General features: G+C 47.4%; 2 pseudogenes; one reads left to right on the plus strand and one right to left on the minus strand.

The window, feature by feature from the left end:
- LOC129856766 (dynein axonemal heavy chain 11-like) overlaps positions 1–2,058 on the plus strand; it is a 34,389-nt pseudogene extending 32,331 nt beyond the window's left edge.
- Positions 2,059–5,760: 3,702 nt separating this feature from the next.
- Positions 5,761–6,787, minus strand: LOC129856767 (dynein axonemal heavy chain 9-like; annotated as a pseudogene).
- Positions 6,788–17,381: the final 10,594 nt, after the last annotated feature.

Consider the following 17,381-nt stretch of genomic DNA (forward strand, 5'->3'; position numbering starts at 1 on the left):
AGTCAGTACCTGGAGTCTAGCATTCCAAGTCAGTACCTGGAGTCTAGCATTCCTAGTCAGTACCTGGAGTCCAGCATTCCTAGTCAGTACCTGGATTGCAGCATTCCTAGTCAGTACCTGGAGTCTAGCATTCCTAGTCAGTACCTGGAGTCTAGCATTCCTAGTCAGTACCTGGAGTCCAGCATTCCTAGTCAGTACCTGGAGTCCAGCATTCCTAGTCAGTACCTGGAGTCTAGCATTCCTAGTCAGTACCTGGAGTCTAGCATTCCTAGTCAGTACCTGGAGTCCAGCATTCCTAGTCAGTACCTGGAGTCTAGCATTCCTAGTTAGTACCTGGAGTCTAGCATTCACAGAGGTAGGTTTCATACAGGCAACATACTGACAGTGGTGGATCTCATTTAGGGTTATCTTCTACCTGTCATACCTGCAGTAGGAAAGAGTGGGGCAACAGCTTGATTATACAAAACTAACACAAAACAAATCACACTTCTGATAAAATGGAAGTGCAACATTTGATTCTGATCTTACAATCAAAGAGGGTATAAGAGGCATTACAGTGTGCAGGGCTTCTCGCCTGTGTGATCGGAGGGAGGGAGGGAGACGGGAGAATTAGAGAGAGCATACCAAAACATCCTGGTCACATCAGATATCACAGTTACCAAAACGTCCTGGTCACATCAGATATCACAGTTACCAAAACGTCCTGGTCACATCAGATATCACAGTTACCAAAACGTCCTGGTCACATCAGATATCACAGTTACCAAAACGTCCTGGTCACATCAGATATCACAGTTACCAAAACGTCCTGGTCACATCAGATATCACAGTTACCAAAACGTCCTGGTCACATCAGATATCACAGTTACCAAAACGTCCTGGTCACATCAGATATCACAGTTACCAAAACGTCCTGGTCACATCAGATATCACAGTTACCAAAACGTCCTGGTCACATCAGATATCACAGTTACCAAAACGTCCTGGTCACATCAGATATCACAGTTACCAAAACACCACAAGTCACTGATAAACTATATTTTGATGAGTGCTGTTACATCAGCAACAACCAAAGTGTTTCCTGTTGGCCCTTTCAGAAGATGTACAAGTGGAATTGTTAAATGATCAAACTAGTACTGGCCTATACCCCTCAAACTCAACTCGGGACCTCGAAGCCAATTCCACTGCAGTTTTTCATTATTCCCCTTTCATCAGGGACTGATTTAGACCTGGGACACCAGGTGAGTGCAATTAATTATCAGGTCGAACAGAAAACCAGCAGGCTCTGGATCTCATAGGGTAAGCGGTGAATACCCCTGGCCTATATGGCAGTGTTCCCCAACCCTGGTTCTCAGGTACCCCCAACAACACATGTTTTTATTGTAACTCTGGACAAGCACCCCTGATTCAACTTGTCAACTAATCATTAAGCCCTCAATGAGTTGAATGAGGTGTGTTTGTCAAGGGCTACAACAACACTGTGTAGTGTTGGAGGTACTGGATGACCAGGGTTGGGAAACACTGCTGGATGGTACAGATCACTTTTCTTTGTCACCTCAGCATCTCTACTCGTTCTCCTAGTAACACCAGCAGATGGTGCTGCTGTTCTGTTCTGATTGGAGATCTCGATCTTACAACCGCATATCTTACACGTGAAGCATTTCATCATCACAGCTTGTTGCCTTAAAGCACAGCTTCAACACAGGAAGAACTTGACCAGAACCAAGTGAGATGGAGGACGTTGGTCAATGGCCTATGCTCCTAATAGGAGCCAAGGGCTTAAGTCAAGAAAGAACCCAATGTTGTGTCACTCACTCTGCAGCATGAGGGAGGTGCAGTATTAGTTGAGGGGTACTTCAGTGGTCATGTCGATGTCTGTCAGGTGGTCTACCTGATTCCTGACCAGAGAAGTTCTTCTCCACGCCTGCATTCCCCACCAGCATCGGGGGTTGGCCCCTCTCCAGCAACAGATCCATAAAGTACCTCAGATGCTCCATCTCAGCCATGTGCACCAGAGCGGCCTACAGTACAGCAGCCGTAGAAAAGAGTGAAGTGTGAACAAAGAAATGGTTACAGCACGGTTATATCACTCACTTTGAAAGCCATGTATTGACCGACACCAACTCAGTGAGTTGTTCATAATTGATAATATCTTATGTCTCCCGTGTACACCGCCACTGTTCGGGGATAATAGCGTTGTTAGGTGGGAACAAAACCCTGCTAATTACAGCTCAGCCAGAGGTGGCAGGCAGCAGGCAGGCAGCTGTGGGCAGGAGGACTGGGAGGAGGCAATAGAGTGTGGGTTGAGAGTCTAGAGTCTGTGCTTTTACACCCACACCCTCTGCTATGCGGTGTGCTAGATGGTAATCAGACACAGTGGCAGGGCTTTGTTCCGTCCTAGCTAGGGACCCCCACTATGACCTCATGATGTGTGGCTTTACCCTCTCATGCTCGCTGATGCGTTCAGACATTTTTAATATGGCCACATTGTTCATTTCTTGTCATTGCTTTTTAAAGGCTGGTGTCTTTCTCGCTGAAATGTGTATTCCGATGTTCTTTGAAAAGTTGCAACAGGAAGGTAAAGTTGCAACAGGAGGTAAAGCTGTAAAGCTATTATTCCCCTGTAGGCGACATTAAAAACATCAACTGTAACCGGGAGGTTTTCCAGAACTCTGGCTGTGCAGCTAGTTAATTACATGATACAGAGAGGTTACAGAGAGACTACAGAGAATCTACAGAGAGGCAACAGAGAGGCTACAGAGAGACTACAGAGAGATTACAGAGAGACAACAGAGAGGCTACAGAGAGGCTACAGAGAGGCTACAGAGATACTACAGAGAGACTACAGAGAGACTACAGAGTCTACAGAGAGGCTACAGAGAGACAACAGAGGCTACAGAGAGTCTACAGAGAGACAACAGAGAGACAACAGAGAGACTACAGAGAGACTACAGAGAGGCTACAGAGAGACAACAGAGAGACAACAAGGAGGCTACAGAGAGGCTACAGAGAGACAACAGAGAGACAACAGAGAGGCTACAGAGAGACAACAGAGGCTACAGAGAGTCTACAGAGAGACAACAGAGAGGCTACAGAGAGACAACAGAGAGGCTACAGAGAGGCTACAGAGAGACAACAGAGAGGCTACAGATAATCTACAGAGAGGCTACAGAGAGACAACAGAGGCTACAGAAAGCGACTACAGAGAGAGGCTAAAGAGTGAGGCTACAGAGAGCAACACACACAATCTGCAGCCAGGAGACAAGAGATGAGCAGAAAAAAACATCTCTGAGAGAGAGAGAGAGAGAGAGAGAGAGAGAGAGAGAGAGGAGAGAGAGAGAGAGAGAGAGAGAGAGAGAGAGAGAGAGAGAGAGAGAGAGAGAGAGAGAGAGAGAGAGAGAGAGGAGAGAGAGAGAGAGAGAGAGAGAGAGAGAGAGAGAGAGAGAGAGAGAGAGAGAGAGAGAGAGAGAGAGAGAGAGAGAGAGAGAGAGAGAGAGAGAGAGAGAGAGAGAGAGAGAGAGAGAGAGAGAGAGAGAGAGAGAGAGAGAGAGAGAGAGAGAGACAGACAGACAGACAGACAGACAGACAGACAGACAGACAGACAGACAGACAGACAGACAGACAGACAGACAGACAGACAGACAGACAGACAGACAGACAGACAGACAGACAGACAGACAGACAGACAGACAGACAGACAGACAGACAGACAGACAGACAGACACCTGCACAGGTCCTGTGGGTTGACGTATAGGATGACTACTCTGGAAGCAGTGTCAGGAATGGCTGTCCTCAGGTGACTGATCTGAAACACCAGCCTCAAGGACGGGGTGAGAGGAACACGTTGATTACTGGCCGGGGTCAAGACCTGGGATGAAGACATGGGGGGGTTCAAGCACTAATACCAAAACACACAGCCGAAAACAGAACCACAAGCTACAATTTAATGAGTTTGTAATTTTATTAATAAAAAGTACTACAATACATACAGTTGAAGTCTGAAGTTTAAATACACCTTAGCCAAATATGTTTTTCACAATTTTTCACAGTTTTTCACAATTCCTGACATTCAATCCGAGTAAAAAGTCCCTGTTTTAGGTCAATTAGGATCACCACTTTATTTTAAGAATGTGAAATGTAGTGAAGCAGCTTGATGTACCAGTACACCTCCTGGACAGGACACTAGTCTATCTCCTGTTTCTGTAGTGAGGCAGCTTGATGTACTAGTACACTTCCTGGACAGGACACTAGTCTACCTCCTGTTTCTGTAGTGAGGCAGCTTGATGTACCAGTACACTTCCTGGACAGGACACTAGTCTATCTCCTGTTTCTGTAGTGAGGCAGCTTGATGTACTAGTACACTTCCTGGACAGGACACTAGTCTATCTCCTGTTTCTGTAGTGAGGCAGCTTGATGTACTAGTACACTTCCTGGACAGGACACTAGTCTATCTCCTGTTTCTGTAGTGAGCTAGCTCTCTGAAGAGAGGATAATATGGTGAGAGATTGGAGCTAGCTCTCTGAAGAGAGGATAATATGGTGAGAGATTGAAGCTAGCTCTCTGAAGAGAGGATAATATGGTGAGAGAATGGAGCTAGCTCTCTGAAGAGAGGATAATATGGTGAGAGAATGAAGCTAGCTCTCTGAAGAGAGGATAATATGGTGAGAGAATGGAGCTAGCTCTCTGAAGAGAGGACAATATGGTGAGAGAATGAAGCTAGCTCTCTGAAGAGAGGATAATATGGTGAGAGATTGAAGCTAGCTCTCTGAAGAGAGGATAATATGGTGAGAGAATGGAGCTAGCTCTCTGAAGAGAGGATAATATGGTGAGAGAATGGAGCTAGCTCTCTGAAGAGAGGATAATATGGTGAGAGAATGGAGCTAGCTCTCTGAAGAGAGGATAATATGGGAGAGAATGGAGCTAGCTCTCTGAAGAGAGGATAATATGGTGAGAGAATGAAGCTAGCTCTCTGAAGAGAGGATAATATGGTGAGAGATTGGAGCTAGCTCCCTGAAGAGAGGATAATATGGTGAGAGAATGGAGCTAGCTCTCTGAAGAGAGGATAATATGGTGAGAGAACGTTCATTTTATTTAACTAGGCAAGTCAGTTAAGAACAAATTCTTATTTACAATGACGGCCTACCGGGGAACAGTGGATTAACTGCCTTGTTCAGGGGAAGAACGACAGATTTTTACCTTGTCAGCTCGGGGATTCGATCTAGCAACCTTTCGGTTACTGGCCCAACGTTCTAACCACAAGGCTACCTGCCTCCCCAAATGGAGCTAGCTCTACCTGAAGAGAGGATAATATGGTGAGAGAATGGATCTAGCTCAGGTAGCTCCATCCTGCCTGCGTAGCCTGGGTTCATGGTGATGAAGATCCCTACTATCAGTTGTGTCTGATGATCATTTTTATATAACATGGTATTCCGGTTGTGATCTGAATCAGAAAACAGTATTGCCATGCAACAGATGTTGCTTGGAATTTCTCTTGGTGTTGTACACAGAAGGTTAAGAAACATTAACATCAACAATCAATCCAGATTTGTAGTGTTGTGTGTAAATCAAAGAACCAGGGTCATGTTCAATAGGGTAAACCGTATCAAAATGTTTTGCAACAGAAAAAGGAAAAAGTTTGGCTTGTACCTCCCCATTTGAAAACATATTCTCCCTACTGAACACAACCCTGTGTTCAGGGTGATAAAAACAGTCCCCACCTCTTCCTATTGTTGCGGATGGCAGTCTGAATGGTTTTGACCTTCACAGCCACCACTGACAGGCCCTCCACAGAGATACGGTTGAATTCATCGAGTAGCCCCAGGCTCCAGTCTAGGCCCTTAAAGATGTTCCCTATAGACTGGACATGACAGGGGATGACACCATTACAAACACCACCTGGGTGCTATACAACATACACAAGGAACTATTCAAGCGCAGAGGGAGAACTACTGAACATCAATGAATATGAAAACACAATATTGTGGAGGTGGTGACTGGTGATATTCCAACTGAAAAACAAGTCAAGACAAGAAAACAAAAAATGTGACCTTGTTCTAACCTTGTAGTCCATCTGTTCAGAGCAGTTGGAGACGTACACCATGATGCCCAGGGCCCCTCCCAGGGCCTTGGTGGTATCAGTCTTCCCAGTGCCAGCAGGACCTGCCGGGGCCCCACTCTTAGTCAGGTGGAGAGACTGGGTCGGAGTGATGTAGCACCTACACATGACCACCACAACAACAACAACAACAACATCACACACTGAGAACAACAAAGTGGTCATTAATCACAGCTCTCTATCCCTGACTACTGAATAATAACTTTCTTTAGGACACAAAATAAAAGTACAGTGAGATAATATTTGGTATCCTAACCAGCTTTCATTGTGTATTCTAATCAGCATTGATAGCAACCCAGTTGTAAACATGAAATAAACCTAATGACAAGATTAACAAAATAAGCTGAGAGATGACAGTGCAGATTTAGGGGGAGAGTTATGGACCAGTCTGTGAGGGGACTGATGACTTGACTGGGTTAGATTTAGGGTTGAGGATTAGGGTTGTGGTTGAGGCTAGGGTTGAACTGGACATGAAGCTAGGGTTAGGTTGAGGTACTGACCGGTCAATGAGGGGGTGATGACCAGACGAGGGGTGTTCCCCGGGTATTGGTAGGAGTAGAAGAACTGAACATCACAGATGTTAGCCATGCAGTGTCTCTGCTGCTCGTCCCAGCGATGCCTCAGCTGAGACAGCCAGTAGAAAGCCTACCCGTTGCTCACCTGTAAAAACATATTCAATTTGATTTGGAACGGAAAGCCAGACAAAATTAAACAGGCCTATTTATATAATGATTATGAATTCGGAGGGCAGAAATGATTAAATATTAAAGCATATATATTTAACATTTACCTGGATATATAGATATATATATATATATATATATATAACATTTACCTGGAGATAACTCTGGAAATAGCACTGATGGGTGATGTGAAAAGTCACAGTCAATTGATCAATAATATAATATTACCCCTTAGCAAAAAAACAAAAAAAATTACAATCTGTAGAAACTATGAGAATAGAAAGGTTCGGAACTTTTGAAAAACAGCACATTGGAAAAATATATGCCAAAGACCAAACTGGATTGTCTTCAGAGACAGATGGGAGGGGTTGAGTGTAGCTAAAAACAAACTAAAGAGAACTACTGTAAAATACACTGTGTCTGTAAAATGTATATAGTATGTATAAGCTGGAAGTAGAAACCTAATTGTTGTCCATTAGTTTACTCCAATTAGGGGAGGGGTGGTAGAGGAAAATAATTAAGGAAAATATATCTACAAAACAAATGGATAAACTAATAGATGGATAGATGTTTAAATTTACATTTTCATCAGGCAGTACACCGCTTTCACATAGGAAGGTCATTGTACCTCTGGAGTAGAATACCGGTAAAATAAGAACACACCTCATTGATCAAAGTGTTTGACTTGAAGGGTGAGGGAGTCTGTGTCTGTGTGTGCGTGTGCGTGCGTGCGTGCGTGCGTGTGTGTGTGTGTGGACGTGTTAACTATACTTGTGGGGAACCAGAAGTCCCCACAAGTAAAGTAAACAAACAACAATTTGACCAACTGAGGACATTTTGTTAGTCCCCACAAGGTCAAATACAATATCTAAGGGGTTAGGGTTATGGTTAGAATGTGTTAGAATTAGGGTTAGGAGCTAGGGTTAGGTTTAGGGTTAGGTTTTCGGGTTAAGGTACAGGTTAGGGTTAGGTTTAGGGTTATGAATGGGACTGAATTGTGTGTCCCCACAAAATTAGTTGCACAAGACTGTGTGTGTGTGTGTGTGTGTGTGTGTGTGTGTGTGTGTGTGTGTGTGTGTGTGTGTGTGTGTGTGTGTGTGTGTGTGTGTGTGTGTGTGTGTGTGCGTGCGTGCATCTATGTGTCCATAGACAGTGCATGCGAAGAGCGTATTGTAAAATCTTGTAACAGTAGAAAGCCAGTGAGAAGTAATCTCAGCAGTCTCCTATGTGGTGTAAAACACCAGGGGACAGCAGCTTACATTCATCACCAGTCTAGTATGTCAGGAGATCTAATCAGCAGTGGGTCTGTAGGTTGAAGAGGAGCAGGGGCTGCTTCTCAAATGGCACACTATCCCCTATAGTGATCTACTTTAGACCAGAGCCTTATGGAAGTCCTGGTAAAAAGTAGTGCACTATACAGGAAATCGGCTGCCATTTGGGATGCAGGGGGGGGGATTATTCAAACAGCCCGTCACGGCCAAGGACGTGTTAACCTTAACCACATACTGCTGACGACAGTGACAACACTGATATAGAACAACTCTCTGTGAGCCTCCCAACACGGCTCTACAGACACACCGTCTGAGTCCCAGATCACACCCTATTCCCTGTGGACACTACTACCCAAGCCTTATGAGGCCCTATAGCCATAGTGAACAGAGTGGTATTTGGGCCTCAGACATGGTCAGTTCAGCAGCTCTCTATGAAAGGAGATAACAGAGCAGGTGTCCATGTTTCTGACTGACAGCCACATTCAACACCTCCACCTGTCCCTGTCCCCACCTCCACTACAGCTGCAGAGACTGATGGAGAATATAATACCTCTGGGAGGTAATAATGGGATGGAAAGGTATGATAACTACTGGGTCTGTGTCTTCTAGCAGAGGAAGATTGAGGCCTACAACTTTCATCATTTCAAGTTTGACAGCCATTAAAATGGTTAATGCACCTGTACAATCTATGTTGAGCTCTAACAACAAAATGTTTTGTGTTGACAATATTGGATCTAAATCAAAAGGATCCTACATGGAGCCACACGTCACCCGTTTCATGTTGTAGTCTTTGAGCTGTCGTCTTGTGAAACAGTGGATGTAAAGGATCTAGCTAGCTGAAACATTTACTGCAAATTGAATGTACAATTTTGTAAGCTTGCCTTGCAGATATTTGCCATGCAATGCAGATAGATGAAATAGCGTAGCTAGCTATGTTCTTGCTTATTGTGAAGTGGAGGATAAAAATATCTGTATGCCTATGGATGTGTAGCTAGCTATCTAGCCGATCTGTGTACGGACCCAATCATTTGGTATACATATTAGTTCAGAACCTAGCTATGAACCTCAGCTATCATAGCCAGTTGTATCAACTTCAAAACAGTCTGAATGACATTAATGAAGCCTATGGATTGAGTGGAATATAATAACTTTGTGCCAAGGATGCAAGTGGTGTATACATGTAGTTATTACCATGCATGAGATCCCAACATTGTAGCCTGTACATTTAATATATTCACTGATCATGTACTCTACCTTGGCCAATAAAGGTGCAGTTCAGGTATGAATGTCTTTGAGATAATTTTTCAGTCATATCCAATACCAGGAGTATCACATTCCAGTCTTTGTATGATGCTGTGTCTTATGTGGCGATGCTGTGTATGTATTACAATTATAGACTTCAGCAGTGTTTACCAATCCTGGGCCTGGGACATCAATGGTTACACATTGTAACTAATAGACCAGTAAGAGGATTTAACTAGTTAAAGGCTGATTTGTACTTCAAACATACAGAAATCAATTTTTTTTAAAACAGCACAATACTCTTCCTGTTCATCATGTAAATACTCTAAAACCAATTCATCTCAGTATCTAATGCCCTTCATCTGCATTGATCTGATAACAGGATAGGTGTAGTACCTCATGCAATGAGACTTCATTTCAACCAGTAGAGAATGTGAAACGCTTTATTGAAAGAAGTTAATTATCCAAGTGTTTTAAATACAAGCATTATAAATACAAGTTCAATCTGTACTTCAATGCACTTCTGTTGTGCATTATAAAAACAGAGGAAGAAAGAGGAGGCAGCGAGAGAGGTGTAAAAGACAAAGGGAAAGTGTCTGCAGAGTACTTTATGCTGAAAAACATGAACGAACAAACAATATAGCGTAGTTATAGAAATAATGAATAGTCTTACTATTCTCCATGGGTGGCCCTCTTGCCTATTCTTTGAAGGTGGAACGAGCCACAGTTATACACCTGAGCCTGCTTACTGCACAACACAATCCATCAATCAGATTGATACATGAGTGTGTGGGTTATAGGGTGTCTAATTGTTCAAAATTTTTTCAATATGGGTGATTTAAAATAGCCTGTTTTATTTTTGTACAGACGTCCCACCCGTACCTAAATAGCCCCCTCACCTGATAAGTATAAATCAAAGGGAGAGAAACTGGGATTTTAATAACTGCAGTTGACATAGCTAAGTAAACGGAAGAATACTCATTTTGCAAAGTGAATGGCTCTGTAAAAGAGCCTTTGGTTGTGCACAGTGTAGTCTATGGTGTTGCCAGGGAACAGCAGCCTCGTCAAAGAAGTAGGAGGTGCAGATCTCCCGCACACGGATTGCCTCTCTTGCTGCGTTGTTGGACCCCATCTTTGAAACTGTCACGATCGTCCTGGGAAGAAGGAGTGGACCAAAACGCAGTGTGGGAAGTGTTCATGTTAATTTAATAAATAAACTGAGCACTGAAATAACAAAAACACCAAAGAGAGTGAACGAAACGAAACAGTCCTGTAAGGTGCAGCAACACAAAACAGAAAACAACTACCCACAAAACACAGGTGGGAAAAGGCTACCTAAGTATGGTTCTCAATCAGAGACAACGATAGACAGCTGCCTCGGATTGAGAACCACACCCGGCCAAACACACAGAAATAGAAAACATAGAACAAAAACATAGAATGCCCACCCCAACTCACGCCCTGACCAACCAAAATAGAGACATAAAAATGATCTCTAAGGTCAGGGCGTGACAGAAACATCCTGCAGAACAGCAGACTTCTCCTCTGGCACACGACGGCGAGCTGCAGATCCCCTCCTGGTCCTCGTGTCTATCCTCAGGAAGTTACGCAGGACACAGGTAGCTTTCACACACCTGCATTCCTCCAGGAGGCAGTCCCAGATGGCCCTGGTCACCCAACCTTGCACAGTAACTGTAAGCAATCATTTTGAAGGAATCTCCAGTTACAAGGTATCTGTAGGAATATGGAAGACAAATGTAATTATTAGACTTTTACATCACCAGGTCATTGTGGATTACTAAAGTATAATGTCCCTGATAACAAATCATGATAACATTGGATTGATAGATGCATGGGCACACATATGTGCATGTGTAGCATGTGACAATAACACGATCATATCAAGGATAGCATCACAAATTAATACATAAATACCACTTGAAGCTTGATGATGAATTGATCATTTGAATCACCTGTGCAGTGCTAAGGCAAAAACAAAAATGTGCACCCCTTTGAGTCCCCAGGACGAAGACTGAGAACCACTGCTCTCCATTAGGACCTCTTCATATGTAGACAGGCTTTCATAGCTCTCTTTAACTGAGGACAGAAAACCTCACAAGAAACAGACTTCATTCTAGTCAAATTACACCGCACTGAATATTATGTTACTATTATCTCCGTCCTCACTTCTAGGGACAGGAACTACACAAAAGCTCCTGCCCTATCCAGAATAGCCTACTCTCTCACTGACAGTTGGGGCTGCTATCCTTTTACCCTCCTACATGGCTGTTAGCTAGCTTCCTACAAATGCATTTGGAGTTTTTTTTTACAGTGATAAATACATCAAGATAGCTAGCTACTATGAAGTTAGGCAGATGGTGATATTTCATTCACTTAGCTATCTATACAGTATGTGAAATTGGCTAGCTAGCCAACTAACTTAGCTAGCTCATTTAGCAGCTCATTTGAGTTAGCCTGCACTGTAGCTAATAATGCATAATTTTTTTACATTTTCGAAATGTATTTACTTACTTGAATAGGTTGGACAGACGGACGGCTCAGGCGGCGCTGGACGGGAGGGAGACTCAGGCGGCGCTGGACGGGAGGGAGACTCAGGCGGCGCTGGACGGGAGGGAGACTCAGGCGGCGCTGGACGGGAGGGAGACTCAGGCGGCGCTGGACGGGAGGGAGACTCAGGCGGCGCTGGACGGGAGGGAGACTCAGGCGGCGCTGGACGGGAGGGAGACTCAGGCGGCGCTGGACGGGAGGGAGACTCAGGCGGCGCTGGACGGGAGGGAGACTCAGGCGGCGCTGGACGGGAGGGAGACTCAGGCGGCGCTGGACGGGAGGGAGACTCAGGCGGCGCTGGACAGGAGGGAGACTCAGGCGGCGCTGGACAGGAGGGAGACTCAGGCGGCGCTGGACAGGAGGGAGACTCAGGCGGCGCTGGACAGGAGGGAGACTCAGGCGGCGCTGGACAGGAGGGAGACTCAGGCGGCGCTGGACAGGAGGGAGACTCAGGCGGCGCTGGACGGGAGGGAGACTCAGGCGGCGCTGGACGGGAGGGAGACTCAGGCGGCGCTGGACGGGAGGGAGACTCAGGCGGCGCTGGACGGGAGGGAGACTCAGGCGGCGCTGGACGGGAGGGAGACTCAGGCGGCGCTGGACGGGAGGGAGACTCAGGCGGCGCTGGACGGGAGGGAGACTCAGGCGGCGCTGGACGGGAGGGAGACTCAGGCGGCGCTGGACGGGAGGGAGACTCAGGCGGCGCTGGACGGGAGGGAGACTCAGGCGGCGCTGGACGGGAGGGAGACTCAGGCGGCGCTGGACGGGAGGGAGACTCAGGCGGCGCTGGACGGGAGGGAGACTCAGGCGGCGCTGGACGGGAGGGAGACTCAGGCGGCGCTGGACGGGAGGGAGACTCAGGCGGCGCTGGACGGGAGGGAGACTCAGGCGGCGCTGGACGGGAGGGAGACTCAGGCGGCGCTGGACGGGAGGGAGACTCAGGCGGCGCTGGACAGGAGGGAGACTCAGGCGGCGCTGGACAGGAGGGAGACTCAGGCGGCGCTGGACAGGAGGGAGACTCAGGCGGCGCTGGACAGGAGGGAGACTCAGGCGGCGCTGGACAGGAGGGAGACTCAGGCGGCGCTGGACAGGAGGGAGACTCAGGCGGCGCTGGACAGGAGGGAGACTCAGGCGGCGCTGGACAGGAGGGAGACTCAGGCGGCGCTGGACAGGAGGGAGACTCAGGCGGCGCTGGACAGGAGGGAGACTCAGGCGGCGCTGGACAGGAGGGAGACTCAGGCGGCGCTGGACAGGAGGGAGACTCAGGCGGCGCTGGACAGGAGGGAGACTCAGGCGGCGCTGGACAGGAGGGAGACTCAGGCGGCGCTGGACAGGAGGGAGACTCAGGCGGCGCTGGACAGGAGGGAGACTCAGGCGGCGCTGGACAGGAGGGAGACTCAGGCGGCGCTGGACAGGAGGGAGACTCAGGCGGCGCTGGACAGGAGGGAGACTCAGGCGGCGCTGGACAGGAGGGAGACTCAGGCGGCGCTGGACAGGAGGGAGACTCAGGCGGCGCTGGACAGGAGGGAGACTCAGGCGGCGCTGGACAGGAGGGAGACTCAGGCGGCGCTGGACAGGAGGGAGACTCAGGCGGCGCTGGACAGGAGGGAGACTCAGGCGGCGCTGGACAGGAGGGAGACTCAGGCGGCGCTGGACAGGAGGGAGACTCAGGCGGCGCTGGACAGGAGGGAGACTCAGGCGGCGCTGGACAGGAGGGAGACTCAGGCGGCGCTGGACAGGAGGGAGACTCAGGCGGCGCTGGACAGGAGGGAGACTCAGGCGGCGCTGGACAGGAGGGAGACTCAGGCGGCGCTGGACAGGAGGGAGACTCAGGCGGCGCTGGACAGGAGGGAGACTCAGGCGGCGCTGGACAGGAGGGAGACTCAGGCGGCGCTGGACAGGAGGGAGACTCAGGCGGCGCTGGACAGGAGGGAGACTCAGGCGGCGCTGGACAGGAGGGAGACTCAGGCGGCGCTGGACAGGAGGGAGACTCAGGCGGCGCTGGACAGGAGGGAGACTCAGGCGGCGCTGGACAGGAGGGAGACTCAGGCGGCGCTGGACAGGAGGGAGACTCAGGCGGCGCTGGACGGGAGGGAGACTCAGGCGGCGCTGGACGGGAGGGAGACTCAGGCGGCGCTGGACGGGAGGGAGACTCAGGCGGCGCTGGACGGGAGGGAGACTCAGGCGGCGCTGGACGGGAGGGAGACTCAGGCGGCGCTGGACGGGAGGGAGACTCAGGCGGCGCTGGACGGGAGGGAGACTCAGGCGGCGCTGGACGGGAGGGAGACTCAGGCGGCGCTGGACGGGAGGGAGACTCAGGCGGCGCTGGACGGGAGGGAGACTCAGGCGGCGCTGGACGGGAGGGAGACTCAGGCGGCGCTGGACGGGAGGGAGACTCAGGCGGCGCTGGACGGGAGGGAGACTCAGGCGGCGCTGGACGGGAGGGAGACTCAGGCGGCGCTGGACGGGAGGGAGACTCAGGCGGCGCTGGACGGGAGGGAGACTCAGGCGGCGCTGGACGGGAGGGAGACTCAGGCGGCGCTGGACGGGAGGGAGACTCAGGCGGCGCTGGACGGGAGGGAGACTCAGGCGGCGCTGGACGGGAGGGAGACTCAGGCGGCGCTGGACGGGAGGGAGACTCAGGCGGCGCTGGACGGGAGGGAGACTCAGGCGGCGCTGGACGGGAGGGAGACTCAGGCGGCGCTGGACGGGAGGGAGACTCAGGCGGCGCTGGACGGGAGGGAGACTCAGGGGGCACTGGACGGGAGGGAGACTCAGGGGGCACTGGACAGGAGGGAGACTCAGGTGGCGAGTCTCCTGAGTCTCCCTAGTTGGAAGGATCGGAGAACCAATATGCAGCGTGGTAAGTGTTCATCTTGATAATTTATTTAAAAAGAGAACACTGAACGAACTATACAAAAATAACAAACAACGAACGTGAAGCTAATGAATAATAGTGCTGACACAAAACACTACACCTAGACAATCACCCACAACCCACAATGACAAAACAGGCTACCTAAATATGGTTCCCAATCAGAGACAACGACTAACACCTGCCTCTGATTGAGAAGCATATCAGGCCAAACACAGAAACAGACAAACTAGACATACAACATAGAATGCCCACTCAGATCACACCCTGACCAAACAAAACATAGAAAAATACAAAGCAAACTATGGTCAGGGCGTGACACATAATGAAAGCTTTGTTAACCAATACGTTTTTAAGTGAGGCTGCCTGTAAGTTACAGTGTAACAGATGTTGCGAGCGAGCTAACGGTAACGTTAACGGTGTCTTTTAAATTCAACATAAGTTATGTGGCGATGATATCTAGTTAATGTTGAATTTAATGTAGTTTTGCTATCTGTGCCAGGCTATAAATGAGACAGATGACGTAACATCATGCACATATCTTTTCATACTCAATTGCTTTCATTCAGTAGGTCATTGCAACACAATTATCAGTAGGTCATGTGTAGAGAAGGTGACATAGTGTTGATCACAATGTCATTGTATTATACTCAATTTTTCAACTGTGAACTAGCTAACGACTAACATTAAATGGATATACGGAAATTCTTCAAGAGAGCCAGTGCCAGCAGCTCTGCCGAAGGCCAATCCGTTGAGAAAGAAGATTTTACCAGTTCAAACAAACAAATTAAAACTTAAACTGATTAATCACCTATTAAGCCTTGAGTTATTGTAAATATGAGTTAACTGCTATTGTTGACTGTCTATCTGCCATTGGATCCCCCATGGCTGTTGGTCTGAGAACAAAGCTTCATAAGTTCTCCACCGTGTATTTGCTACTGATGATCAGTCCCTTCTTTCTATAACTGAGGGATTACACAAGTTCCTCCAGAAAGAGACTGGAGACCTGGCAGAAGCTTGTTTTGGCAAACAAGCTGTATGTGACACACTGATAGGCAAACGCACAGATGCATTTGCCACAGAACTTTATGACAGAACCATTCTGGATTCTCGACTGTAGATACAGGTTTGCTCAAAGGCATACAGGCATGCAGCCCCAACTCAAAAAAACTTCCTAGATACATCATGCTTAAAACTGAGTTTGCCAAGCACTGCGGTATTGATGTTAAAACAGAAGAGTCGGTGGCCAGAAACGTTCTTGCCCGGAACAGAGAGGCTGGACGTCCTCCCAAAGATATGCTTGTTGTACATAACCTCCTGCATGATGTGTTTCCTTCTCTGAAGGAAATCATTCAGGTTGCCCTCACAGTTCCTGTGAGCAGCTGCTCCTGTGAAAGGTCCTTTAGTGCACTGCGCCGGCTGCACTCCTGGTTACGTAAGACAATGGGTCAGAAAAGGCTTGCAAGTCTTGCAGCCATGTCCATTGAGGGTGAAGTGCTTGTGCCACTAAGCCACAATAGTGTCATTGACCGCTTTGCCACCTTTAAAAATAGGAGGTACACTTCGATGTGTCCACCCACAAAATAAGCATCAAAAGAGAGAAGCAGTTCTGTAATATTTGTTTGGGAATATTTGTTTGGGATCTTACTTTATCAGATTTTCTCCAAATTATTTTCCCGTTTTTTTTATTTTATGTTGCTCATTAGTTGAATTTAGTTTTGCCCCATTGTGGATGATACTGTTTAAGATTTTCCATATGTCTGAATAATTGGGTTAATTTTGAGCAACAATTAACAAAAGGGTGAAACTTAAAAGTATTTCTTTCTTTTTTTTTGGGGGGGGGGGGGGGTGGATCAGCTTAATATTGCGGAAAGAATGTTGCTTCCAATGTAATTGTCTGCATCATTTCCATTCCCCCATATTTTTTGGGTAAATATATATATCCATTCACGTATGCATACATATACACATATATACATACACATACCTACATAGACATACATACTTTTTTAAAGAGTATACCTTTATTATTATTCCCCGCAAACCCTACCACCGATCCCCCAATTGGAGTAAACTGATAAACATTTCTGTTTTTACCTTCAATTTATACATCTTATACACATTTTACAGACACAGTCTACTTTATAATAGTTCTCTCTTGTTTGTTCTTAGTCCTTCCTCTATTTCTGTTGTCCATCCAGTTTGATTTCCACTTGTAACTGTGCTATTTCACAATAGCTCCGCACCTATACACATTTCACAGATCCCGTATGCCCTACATTGTTTATCTTGTTATTAGTCCCACCCTTCAGCTCCACTCAACCTTTCCCATCTATCTTCCAACATCATCCATTTCGGATTTTTATTTGCCATATATTTTTCAACTGTGCTGTGATGCTTCACAAAAGATTTGAATCTTCCTATTCTCATAGCTTCCACGGATTGTAAATTAAAAATAAACAGTTTTGCTAAAACAATTATTATATTATTGATTGATTGACTATGGCTTTTCAAATCCCCCAGTATTGCTATCTGTAGCGTTAGTTCTACGCAAATGTTGCAATTCTTCAACCATTCCTGGACCTGTGACCAAAAACGAGCTACATGCGGACAATACCAAAATAAATGGT

This window comes from Salvelinus fontinalis, chromosome 6 (genome assembly GCF_029448725.1).
Source record: "Salvelinus fontinalis isolate EN_2023a chromosome 6, ASM2944872v1, whole genome shotgun sequence".
Lineage (NCBI taxonomy): Eukaryota > Metazoa > Chordata > Actinopteri > Salmoniformes > Salmonidae > Salvelinus > Salvelinus fontinalis.